General features: G+C 38.1%; 1 long non-coding RNA gene across 1 annotated transcript in view; it reads left to right on the top strand.

Annotated features, from left to right (window-relative positions):
• LOC125109397 (uncharacterized) overlaps positions 1-12,180 on the top strand; it is a 206,939-nt gene that overhangs the window by 16,846 nt on the left and 177,913 nt on the right. The window contains exons 2-3 of the long non-coding RNA XR_007130217.1: positions 2,908-2,945; positions 5,393-5,484. This is a non-coding gene — a long non-coding RNA (uncharacterized LOC125109397). The remainder of the gene's footprint in view (positions 1-2,907; positions 2,946-5,392; positions 5,485-12,180) is intronic.

Raw genomic sequence — 12,180 nt, 5'->3', positions numbered from 1 at the left:
TCACTACAGGGAGTGAAAACCTCTCGTTTTCCTGTCGAGGATGCCATGGCTCATTTCTCAGGCAAAATTCCCTTCATCAAAGAGGCCCTATGTATGGAACCCTCTACTCTGTGGCAGACCCTGAGCTCAGTGTGGTGGTCAGTGATGCGTGGAGGAATGTGAGAAGGAGAAGGGGCTCCTGTTAATGAAGTCTATTCAGTATTTTCAGAAAGCATACCATATATTTAGAAAGAAGGGTTACTCCAGTAACCCAAAAACAAACTAGAATTTTGATAGTGACATAACAGAGCGAGTTGTGTTGTTTCAAAAGGGAGAGAAAGTTTATGCCCAGTTGTAATAGGGGAAGTTTTCAGATAGTTGTGGCACCTGACAGTGGTCTAGTAGGATACATGCAACATAGGCAGAGCTGAATGATAGAGTGTGTGTCTAAATTGAATATATGAGAAAAAATCCGTGGGTGAGAACGGATGGGGTCTATGTGGGACAACTGGATTATGATTGAACAGACTTGAAAGTTGAACAAAGGAGATGGATCTAATCAGTTAGAACAGATCCTAGGGGTCTCTAATTCACAATGTTTTCTATCACCCTTCAACATCCAGCTTAGACATTCAATAGTTCTATACGTTTCTCAGTGCTCTTCGGGTTGTGCGTAACTTTTATCTATTTCACTCAACCCTACCACCCACATTCTTCCTGGCAACCCCGGTGAAAAGCCTTCCTTGATACGCTTTCCCCACCTTCAGAATCATTTTCTACTCTGTCACTTCCATACCTTATACATATGTCTACAGAGATATTTGCCACACCATGTGATGCTGTATTTGCTGATACCCAAATTGGTTGCTCATGTAGATAGAAAGATCATCAAATCAGAAGCAGTATGTCAACTCTGTATTTCTAATAGAGGTGACTGCTGTATAGGAAGGAGGAAAGCATTAAATATTTGTGGAATTTGATTAAATTTAATCAACAGATTTTTTTTTCCTAAATTCCTAGGGTATTATCTAGTTAAATGTGGTGGCATGCCTAATGGGATCACTGAAAGGCTCCCAATATAAATTTTAAAATACATCTTTTGTATTAGGATAAACTTTAACTGTACATCTGATGCACATGTCAATGGTATGGTTAAAAAAAATGTGCTTAATAAGGGACTGTAATTTTACCATTTCATAGCAGATAACCAGAAATATGGAATCTTCCCAAAGACTAAAAGTTGCAGAATGACTCACCTAGAAAGTATATAATTATTTCAGCTATTAATTTTTTTTTTATCTAAAGCAATTTCTATTTAGAGAGCAATGTATAGCAGGGAGACATTTGTGCGCCTAGATAAAATGGATGCATATTTCCTCTAATTTAAGTCACTTTAGATCATATTATTTAAATCTGTTCAGCTCAGAATGGAAAGGGGTGTTTAACAAAAACTAGAGGTTAGAAGAATTAATCACTTTTAAAACTTCAATTTCATGTTTGATGACTCATAAAGTTTCTCAAAGTAAATTTTAGGATAAATTATTTAAAAAATTGAACTTTACAGTTAGGCAAACCATGGTTTCCTTCCCTGCCTTGGCCCTGGCTGGCTTTTTGGCCCTGAACAAATTACTGAACCACTCTGAAGGCCAGTTGATATATCTTCAAAATAGTTACAATATGTATCTTTTGGGCTTGTTTTGAGAATTAAATAAAATTATATGTGTGAAAGTCTAGCTCCCCAGTGATCTGTGCTGGGGAAAATGATAATTATGGCCATCATTGTCACAAGTGCATTGAAATGAGTGATACTGGACCATTCTGAGGAGAGGGAATTCTGATCAGAAGTGGGGTATATTTTTAACCCAACATGAAGGAGAAAAACCAGAGGATAATGTGAGAGATATGTAAGATTATTTTAATAACTCTGAGTGGTAACAATCCAACGTATGTCATTATACTGTTTACATTTATGCCATGGAGACATATCTATTCTTATTCTCCATGACTTGTGAAAGAGTTATTCTAATTTTGAAAACCAAGCCCAGAGGCAGCTACTCTGATCAATAAGCCCAGCTTTTCAGGGCAACAACAGTTCCAAGGGGGACAGCCTTGTAAACTTAACCGGCATGAGGGAAGAAATGGTTTTATTTTTACAAAGTTATAGGACGACAAATTGTCCTGGTTTTTCTGAGGCTGAGGGATTCCTGAGGGTACATGGCTTTCAAGTACTATCAGTAGAAAAGTCCTCTGGCAAAGCTGATCACCCCCTGTGGTGGTGGGGGTAATATTAGCCTAGGAACACCCAGATCTGCTGGGGTTCCAGTGCAGTGGAACAAGCATGTGTGGTGGGGAACCTGTCTCTTTGAAGAACATTCTGTAAATTCAGCTGCAGGAGAGGCTGGCCTCATTGCTAATCAGCATCTTTAAATATGTGTGTGTGTGTGTATATTTCCTTTGGCTCTAATAGCAATCCATTTGTAGCTTTATTGCCATCTGCTCTATTACGTATCTTATTCCTCTAAGAATTTTTATTGCCGTATAATTAGCATACAGTGTTATATTAATTTCAGGTGTCCAACATACTGATTCAACAATTCCATACATTACTCAGCACTCCTCACCATAAGTATACTCACCATCTGTCACTGCACAACATTATTATAATATTATTGACAATATTCCCTAATATGGTACTTTTCAACTTCGTGACTTATTTATAATTGGAAATTTGTTCCCCTTCATTCCCTTTGTAGCTTTCACTCATCTCCCCACCCACATCCCCTCTGGCAACCACCAGTCTGTTCTCTGTATTTAAGAGTCTGTTTGTTTGTTTCTTTGTTCGCCTGTTTTGTTTTTAAGAGTCCACATATAAAAATCATATGGTATTCGTCTTTTTCTGTCTGACTTATTTCACTTTGATTTCTCTAGGTATTTTTGATGCTTATCTTTCCAACCAGCTCTGTGAGGTAAAGTGGAGATTTTTGTCTGTTTCGTGTGCTTAGCAGACTGTGGAAATATATAAAGAGAGAATTAAAATCATTTATTCAAAACACATTACTTGCAACTTATGAAAAAAAACCAAAACAGTTACTGTCACTATTATTTTATATTACTTTATGGCCATTTTTCCAAGTGTATTTGTTTATTTTTATAAGTGTATAAGTGTGGGTATATGCTTTTGACATATAGTTTAATGATATATACATTTTGAATCTCACAATTATTAGCAATGTTTTGCATAGTCAATATTTAGTCAATGTCCATTTATATCTACTTAATCATTTACCTGTTTTATTTCTCTTTATTCCAGCCTGCAATTGCATGCTAGTTTCTAGGATCATTTTCCTTCTGTTTGAACATTTTTCTGTAGTAGATTTATTTTAGTGCATGTTGTTGGTGGAAGATTCTCTCTTTATCTAAAAGCATCATTATCTCATCTTTATTTTTGAATGACATTTTCACTGAGTATAGAATTTCCTTTGGCATTTCTTTTTCTTTCAGAGCTTTAAACATATATTTTCATTATTTTTTGGTTTCCATCATTTTCATGGAGGAGTCAGCCATCAGTTTTATTATTCTTCGTAGGTAACACATCATTATTTCTCGAGTTAGATTTAAATGCTTCTCTTTTCCTTTATTTTTCAACAGTTTAACTATCATGTACTCGAGTACAGGTTCCTTTGCACAGATTTTTCAGAGATCCTTGAATTTGTGGGATGGTATCTTTCATCAGTGTTAGAGAAAATGCTTAGCTACTATCTCTTACAAATTTCTTCTTCATCATTCTTTCTATCCCATCCTTCTGGACTTCTAGCTTACACATATATTGCATCTAACCTAATGTCAGATGTGGGAATTGTGAATGGAGCAACTTCCATTTGGTTCTTTCCCAAAGATTAAAATTCTCAGGTAAATTCTCCACTATTTTATCTATTTTTTTTAATTTAAAATCTTTTTTTAAATTTAATTTTATTTTAATGTTCCAAAATTCATTGTTTATGCACCACACTCAGTGCTCCATGCAATACATGCCCTCCATAATACCCACCACAAGGCTCACCCAACCTCCCACTCCCCTCCCCTCCAAAACCCTCAGTTTGTTTGTTTGAATTCCACAGTTTTTGGGTACTCCCTTCTTTTTATTTTTTTATTGTTTTGCTATTATTCTCTGGGGAGCAGAAGTGAAGGAGACTTAAGCTTTGATCCATGTCAATAGGTTAACTGTTTTAAAATCAAATCAAGGAAGAAGTTACCTGGGCCTCCATCTGGTATTTAAATGAATTCAAAAGAGGAATATTGAGGATTTCAGATGAAAGTAGCATATGGAGCAAATGGTCTAGGATACATGTGAAGGAGAGCGAGTATTTGTGGCTGGCCAGGGTGTAGAGTGCCTGAAGAGGGGATAATGGTGACAGAATGTGGATCTGTTTACACTTGACTCTAGTTGTTTGTATCACTATTGCTCATTGCTTGTAGTGACTTGTCATATAGATACAGTGCTGTTGTGAAAGCAGGTTTTCAAAGGTGTTGGCACAATTCTGATCAGCTCCTCTCAATTCCACATCCTCCTTCTATTCTTTCTCAGAAGTTTATTTTTGCATTTCAGAAGAAACCAGATACAATGATTGAATTAAATCATTGTGGTGGAACAAATTTCCCTTTTTGTGCCTTCAAGGAATAGCAAGTTATTATTCCTTTTTTTCCCCAAAATTTTCATAGATCATTTATGTTTTCTTTTAAAATTTTCACCCTTATTTGGTTCTCAAGATACTTCCAGAGGTTCATTTGTGTATCACTAAATCTCCTATCCTGGATGAGGATATTGGAAATAGCAGTTTGTCTCAAAGTGGAATGCTTTTGCAACGCAAGTTTACATGGGGAAGAGAGCTGATGACCATGGGGAATGGTTAGGAAAACCTTGAGGACACCAAGATATTTTATTTTCCCAAGATAAAGAGTGAGCACTCCTGCAATTTTACCCTTTTGTGGAGAGACAGCCAGAAAAGAGAAAGAGTGGGGAGGGAGAGGGGAAGAGGAGGAGGGGTAGGGAGGAGAGCCAATGGGAGAAAGAGGGAGAAGGGGAGAGAGGCAGAGAGAAAGAGAGAGGGAGAGAAAGGAAGAAACCCTACCTATTTAAGAGTCAAAATTTGGATACTGAAACTGGCTGAGACTTTGATTAGCTTGCAATACCTCCCCTCACTGTATGGGTCACATTGTCTGCATCAAAGTAAGGGGCTTTATAATGTATCATTTTATATTAGAGCAGTTCTATTCTAATATGAAAGGTGTCTTTGAGAGTGTCAAGTAGAGTCAATATCAAAGAACATTTCTGGGTTACAGGGCAAGCCTTAGATAAGGCGGTGAGAGCATTCTGCTTCTCTTTGGGAATCTAATCCCAGGAATCTGATTTCAGAGCTGTGTTCTAATTACCCTGCTATACAACCATATCCCTGATGGTTGCCGAAGGAGTGTGGAGACAGGGAAAGATACTTCAGAGCTCATGCTGTAAGTATACCAGTGGTCTGTTTGTCCATTTTTATATCAACACATGTATTAATTATTGTAATTTTATAACAAATCTTGACATCTTTTAGAGTAAATTCTCAGACATTGTTCTTCAGACCATCTTGGCCATTGTCGACTGTTTGAATTATCATATACACTTCAAAATCTGTCAATTTTCACAAAGAACCTTTTCTTTGATTTTAATCCTAATTCTTATAATTTAATTTTCATTGTGGAAGTGCAAGTGTTACTTTCTCTTAATATAGGAATATGTCAAATATCGTAAAAGGTAAGAAAACTTCATTCTCCCTAATCAACCACTAGAGCAATAAAAGGAATGATATTATGTAAATACAAGCCTTTGAAGTTTTGAACTCTCATTTATTTCATTATTTTTGTGGACACTAGTGTAATCTTCTCTGTTATCATTTATGACAGTTGACTTCAGTGTGGAATTCTAATTTTTAAAAGGTCTTTAAAAATAGTTATTAATCAGCTCACTCATATCACTCCAACTTTTGTAAGGCTTAGCAGTAATGTCAGTGAATGTGTCTCAATTAAGAATAAGTGTTGTCAGGGACCTTTGAAACCCAATCCCAAAACTCGAGCAAAACAATGTTTGAAGGTCCATAGTCTTATAATATATCTATTCTAATTTCTATTTAAAAAATGATTAAGTGGTACCACCCAGGTGCCCCATCTGACATTTCCCACTATCATATTTTGCTGCTTTCAAACTCTTCAGACTGTCTCCTTGGCCTCATTTGATCTTTCCAACATGAATAGTCCCCTCTGCCCCATTTTCACCTGTTGGGAGTCCATGTACTTATGAACTTGGAGCATCCAGACTGTCTCACCCCAGAAACTTCTGCTGATAACTTGCATCAAAGTGGAACTCTCTGTACGTCTCTCAGGTACTTATCTCATTCTGTTTTGTATTTATACAAGTCACTTCTTCTTAGCAAGATTGTAAGCATCTTGACGGCAGGAACTTATTATAATAAATTTGGTATTCACAATGCCTTGCCCCATAGTCAGCACTGAAAAGGTACTGCTCATTTGATGAATGGATGAGTTAATGAATTCTGTGAGTAGAGAAAATGTCAATATATCCATGGGCAGGCATTTGGGCTTATGGGGGTGATGGACAGAACATGTTAAATTGAAAAAAAAAATCCAGACAGTTAACTTCTCTCAAATGAGAAGAATATGTCAGTGTTAACAAGAAAATCAGGTGGTACTTGTTGCCAATACATTTATTGTTCCCATCGAGGGACAGTTGTCCCTCCTAGTGTGCTCTGCTGGAGCTGGGTGGACCATCTCCTTGCTCCGGGGACAATGTGTTCTTTGTGGCCTTTGAAACAGGAACATGGGCCGTGCTCTAAGTCATATCAGATCCTGAATTGATGTTTTCACCTTCTCCTTAAGATAAGCCCGAAATTTCATTCTTTGAAGAAAAATGAGAATGTGGCTTGTTTATTGTGAGAACATAGGTCATCTGAAAAGGCAAACAGTTTTCAAATTAAAGATGGTATCTTGTGTATTAGAGAGAACGGGAATGTGAAGGCTGTCCTGAGCCGCGGGAAGGACACACCTCCCTGGTTGGGAGCTAATGCTGCCTCATCTTGGGAACGATGGCAAGTCACTTAATCTTGGAGGGCCTCAGTCTTTCAGCTCCACATGGAAAAGAGAATTTTCTGGTATCACAGTGAGGATTAGATATGAGATAATATATATGGATGAGCTCTGTGAATTCTACAGTGTTGGACTGTAGTTGTGAGGGAGTGTTCATAAAGGAAGCAACCACTGATGGGGTTGACAAATCACTGAGTTGGGAATTTGAGGGCCCACAGTTAAGATCTGGAAAGTTAAAATCTGACTTTCTCGGGTCTGAGCAGTGGAGGTTGGGGAGGAGTCTGTGGCTTCTCTGGCTTGGCCTCTACCTGCCCTTGATTCTCCATAAAATGAGAGTTTGAAAGCCACCATCTTCTCTCATTTGATCCTCATTGCTCACTCATGTTCATGACTAATGCTACTTTACAGATCACAAACCTGAAACTTTATGCCTTGCTCCAGGTCTAACAATCAATAAATAGTTGAGCTAAAACCTCCCCACAGGTTGTAGGACTCTAAATTATGGGTTTCTAGAAGAGAATGAGGATTCTATTCACTTTGTGACAACAGCAGAGAGGGAATAATGAAACCCTGCACTTATAAAAACTGACTCAGGCTTTCAAAATAGAGAGTTTACTGTGATTATGAAAGCATAAATCCTTCTTATGTTTGTAACTTGTAAACACCAGAGAGGATGAATTATTTAACAGATAGAAACGACTTGTCATCTATCATGGTAGAGTGAGGAAGGGAGTGTTTGTTGGTAGAATTTATGACTTTGACATCTCAATTTAGATTGTCCCTTTGGAACACCCAGATATGCTGAATTTATGTGATCTTCATTCACACAGTTTCATATATGTAAACAAAACAAGCTCTAGAGGAAAAATTCCATTTTACAGATACCTAAAGCAACTTTTGGAATATTGTTAGATTTCTCATTAAAATTACAGATGGGAAGAAACCTTCAAAACTTTGTAGTCTAATACTTGTCTTATACTTTGACCCTCTCTTTGAAATCATTAGATCATGCACACTCTACCTCTGTTTGCAGCCCTCCCTAGTGAACAGCTGCAAGTCCATGGGAGAAGCACAGCGTTGTAAGGCTATGGGGCCTGGAATCTGAGACATGACCTGAATCCTGGTTCTGTCTCTTAGAAGATATGATCCTTGACTTGTCACATAATAGCTATATTCATGCTTTCATTTATTCATCATCTACCCACAGATATTGACTGAGCATCTACCATGTGGTGGGTACTGTGCCGAGACCTACGGAGTCCATTTACCATAAACCTTGTGACACCTGCCTTCATGGAGACTGAGGGCACATAGAGATGATCTGATAAGATAATTGACTTGAAAGTGCTTTTACAATGGAAAAAAGTCTGAAAGGATGTTAGGTATTATCTAGGGTAGGGTAGACATTAGCTGTGATAGCATTAAAATATAATTTCATAGCAAATGAAATTTTTGTTTAAATAAATGATGGGAATAGATCTGGGGGAAGACAGGCTGCTCTGTGGGGCTTTGTCCAGTCAGAGATTCCATAAGAGCATGGTGCTCACTACTGTCCCAGAGGAGCAGCTTTGGTGGGGTGGAGAGGGTTTTGAAAGGCTGTGGAATATGAGCAGCTGAGACAGTGTTAGCAAAAGAATGTGCACTGTGGGATATGACCCGATCTCTCAGCCATCCAGATTTTCCCGAGTGTTACCAAATTCATGGACTGCTGAGTATGATTAGATTTGTCCCAGGGAACAAGGAAGGGGCAAGTCTTCAGGTCTAGCTTTTACATGGGACAGAATCTAAGTGGCACTCATTGAAGCAAAGGCAGAGAAGACAATGTAAGAGGAAGGAAAGCATGAGAACTTGGGGAGCACTTGGAATTGCCACAGCCCCGGGAATGGTATTTGGTCCTTATTTAAGGAGATGGCTGCATCCGTCTGCTTTTGCTGCATAATTTGAAAAATCAGTCTAGCCCATTATGTTTCATGTTGTGTGTGTGTCTATGCAGCTCTGTTCCACACAGTTTTATTCTGTCATCTAAGCTGAGGGAGCAGACCCTGACTAGGACATGCTAGTCTTATGGCAAAAGAAAAATAGTGGCATCAGAATTATGTCATAGCTCCTAAAGCTTTTGCAAAGAAATATTACTTCTGCTCACGTTCATTGGCCAAACAAATCACACAGCCAAGCCTGATGTCTGTGTGGCAGGAAGGTATGGTCTTCTTGCAGAAAGGGGAAGTTAACTTAGAACTGTTACGAAACTTCAAAAATATCTAAGGGCAAGGAGATGTTTAGCCAACATCAAGATTACATGAATGTATAAGCATAGTCGTCTTTGGAGAGCTAGAATTTTTCTAGCTCTCAAACTGGAAAAGATGATGGGGCATTGGGGGGATGGAGAATGGAGTAACAATAAAGGTTGCACATGAAAAGGAAGGTTGGGACCAATTTTGAAATACATTTGGGGGACCATGAAGAGAAATGTGCATTTTATTTTTAGAAAGTGAGTAGTTACTTTTTTTAAATGCAGATTACTAATAATTTTAGCACTCCTTTCTGGTGGTCATGTGAAGGATGGATGGAAGATATAAGAAATATAGATAGAAAAATCAGCCAGATATGGGTAAAAGAATCCAGGGAAGTAATGACTATGGGGAAAATGCAAATAAAAATATAAGGAATGATCAAAAGTTTCAGAGATGTATTTGGCAGGACCTTGCAGCAGGTTTCCTGTCATTGAGCTGGGAAGAATTCTACCATTGCACAATCCTATTAACATGAGGCTTACAAAGGATATTGACAAAATAAATAACATGGCACACTAAGCTTTTACTTAGCTTCCTTCAAAGCAGAAGCTCCCTTAGAGGCAGATTAACAGTTTCGTCTACTCATAGTGACCTTGAGGAGGAAATCAGATTCATAGGCGTGGTAGAAATGTGGCTGGTCCTCACTGGTATGGGTGTGACAGTTATTCATGGCTTGTGTGCATTCTTATTGGCCTTTTCTGACTGGTTGGGGTCCATGACATAGAGGCTAAGAAATATTTTGAATTCCATGTTTGCTCACCAGTTTCACTTTACCCATTTATTTTTTTAGTCTATGTGATATCACTGAATGGGAGCAGAAATGGGCATCGAAGAGAATGGGTATCCTCTCCCCCAGATTACAGGGTTATGTTTCTTTGTTGGCCTATAGAGACCTCTTAGGAAAACATACTGACCCATATCTGAACATTTGACATTGATCCATGACTTCCTTATTGCTTCATTAGGAGACGAATAACATTCCATTCTGCTGAAGGGGAGGTGGGTGGGGTAATGGGGTAACTGGGTGATGGGCATTAAGGAGGGTAGGTGATAGGATGAACATTGGGTGTTACACGCAGCTGATGAAGTGTTGAACGTTACGTTTGAAACTAATGAGTACTATGTGTTGGCTAATTGAATTTAAATTAAATAAAAGTTCCATCCTTACACCCAGCATAACTCATATCAGTCTTTGAGGGTCTTGATTGTGGTCAAATATTCTTTCTCACTTTCTTGTTGTGTAGTACAAACATCTCCCATTTCCTTTGGTACTAACACTTCCAGATTCATTGAGCTAGCATCTGACTTTCCATTTGCTAAGAATCTGTGCATTTTGCACATTATCATAAATACTGCTTGTTTAAGCTTTGTTATACCCAAGCATCCAAGTTAAAAAATGTCTTCCTGGGGGCACCTGGGTGGCCTGGTCAGTTAAACATCCACTCTTGATTTCTACTCTGGTTGTAATCTCAGGATCATGAGATCAAGCCCCACATGGGGCTTAGGCTGGGCATGGAGCCCGTTAAGATTCTCTCTTCCCTCCCTTTCTGCCCCTCCCCCACCACTCTCTCTCACACGTGTATGCTCTCTCATAAATAAACAAATAAATAAATAAATAAATTTTAAAAAGTGAAAAATAAAATGTTTCTCCAATATCCCCAGATGTGGAGGAACCTCTGTTTCTCTTCTTTCCTTTTGAGATAAGGAGATTCATCTTGTCCTTTTGAGTTCTTTTCTGCACACACAGCCCTCCATTTTCATCCTTTTCTACATCATACACCAAATTATAGTCTTATTGCATTAATTATATACAAATAATATTTTAATAACATAGCACTCTTATCCATAAATTAGATCTGGTCCCCTAAGGCTTCTTATTAACCAGCATTTTATTATTTTAATTTCAGTAAAGTCCTGTTATCTCCTTCCAGAATACCTTTGTAGGCATCTTATTCTCTGTCCATCTTTTATATATTGGTATTTCTCAAGACACTTAATACCTCCTCCCCCGACTCATTCTGCTTGATCTAGTTCATCAACTGCTTATGTGTATAGAGAAAAACTGGAATTTTCTCTTAAATTCTCACATATAGACTTGCTCTTTCATTTTGCTGATTATCAGGGAAACCTGCTTTGGTTTCTAGCACCTATGGAAACTGGAGGACTTTTGTATAAGATAAAGCAGCAATTACTTCTTGCTATGTACTCTCATAGTTCCATTTTCCGCCTGATGTATGATTTCTTTTCCCCATCTTCTCCAAGCTTAGTTGGAGCTGTCCATGTCCATGACCATTTACAACCTAGTCACTGAAGGTTGAAATGTGTGTGTGTGTGTGTGTGTGTGTGTGTGTGTTGCTTGTCTCTTTGTTTGATTTATAGTCTTTGCTTCTGGTGCTGCTTGCAGTTCACCCAACGGAAACATCTACCTATACCCCACTGAATAGTACTTGGATGAGTGAACCCAGGTCCAGAGTATAGTAGCTCCTAGATCAGCAGGCACAATATACTGAATCTTGCCAAATATTTCTTGGCTCCCCCAAGTTGGAAAACCTAGATTTATATGCTGTCTGGCCAGTTTTCATTCTTCTAGGACATTTATTCCAGAAGTGGTACCAGAGCTAACTAAAAGTGAACTTGAGGAGACAATTACATACAACTGGACAATTAGGTATAATTGACAATGTGTTTCCTTAAGCAATATGTGAATTATTATATAAAAACAGGTTAAAATTTGGTACAGTCCTAGGAGACTAACTTACATAATTTGAAA

The sequence above is a fragment of the Lutra lutra genome, chromosome 9 (genome assembly GCF_902655055.1).
Source record: "Lutra lutra chromosome 9, mLutLut1.2, whole genome shotgun sequence".
NCBI classification, from domain to species: Eukaryota; Metazoa; Chordata; class Mammalia; order Carnivora; family Mustelidae; genus Lutra; species Lutra lutra.
Note: the sequence above shows the minus strand (reverse complement) of the source record. Positions and strands in the feature narration are given on the sequence as shown.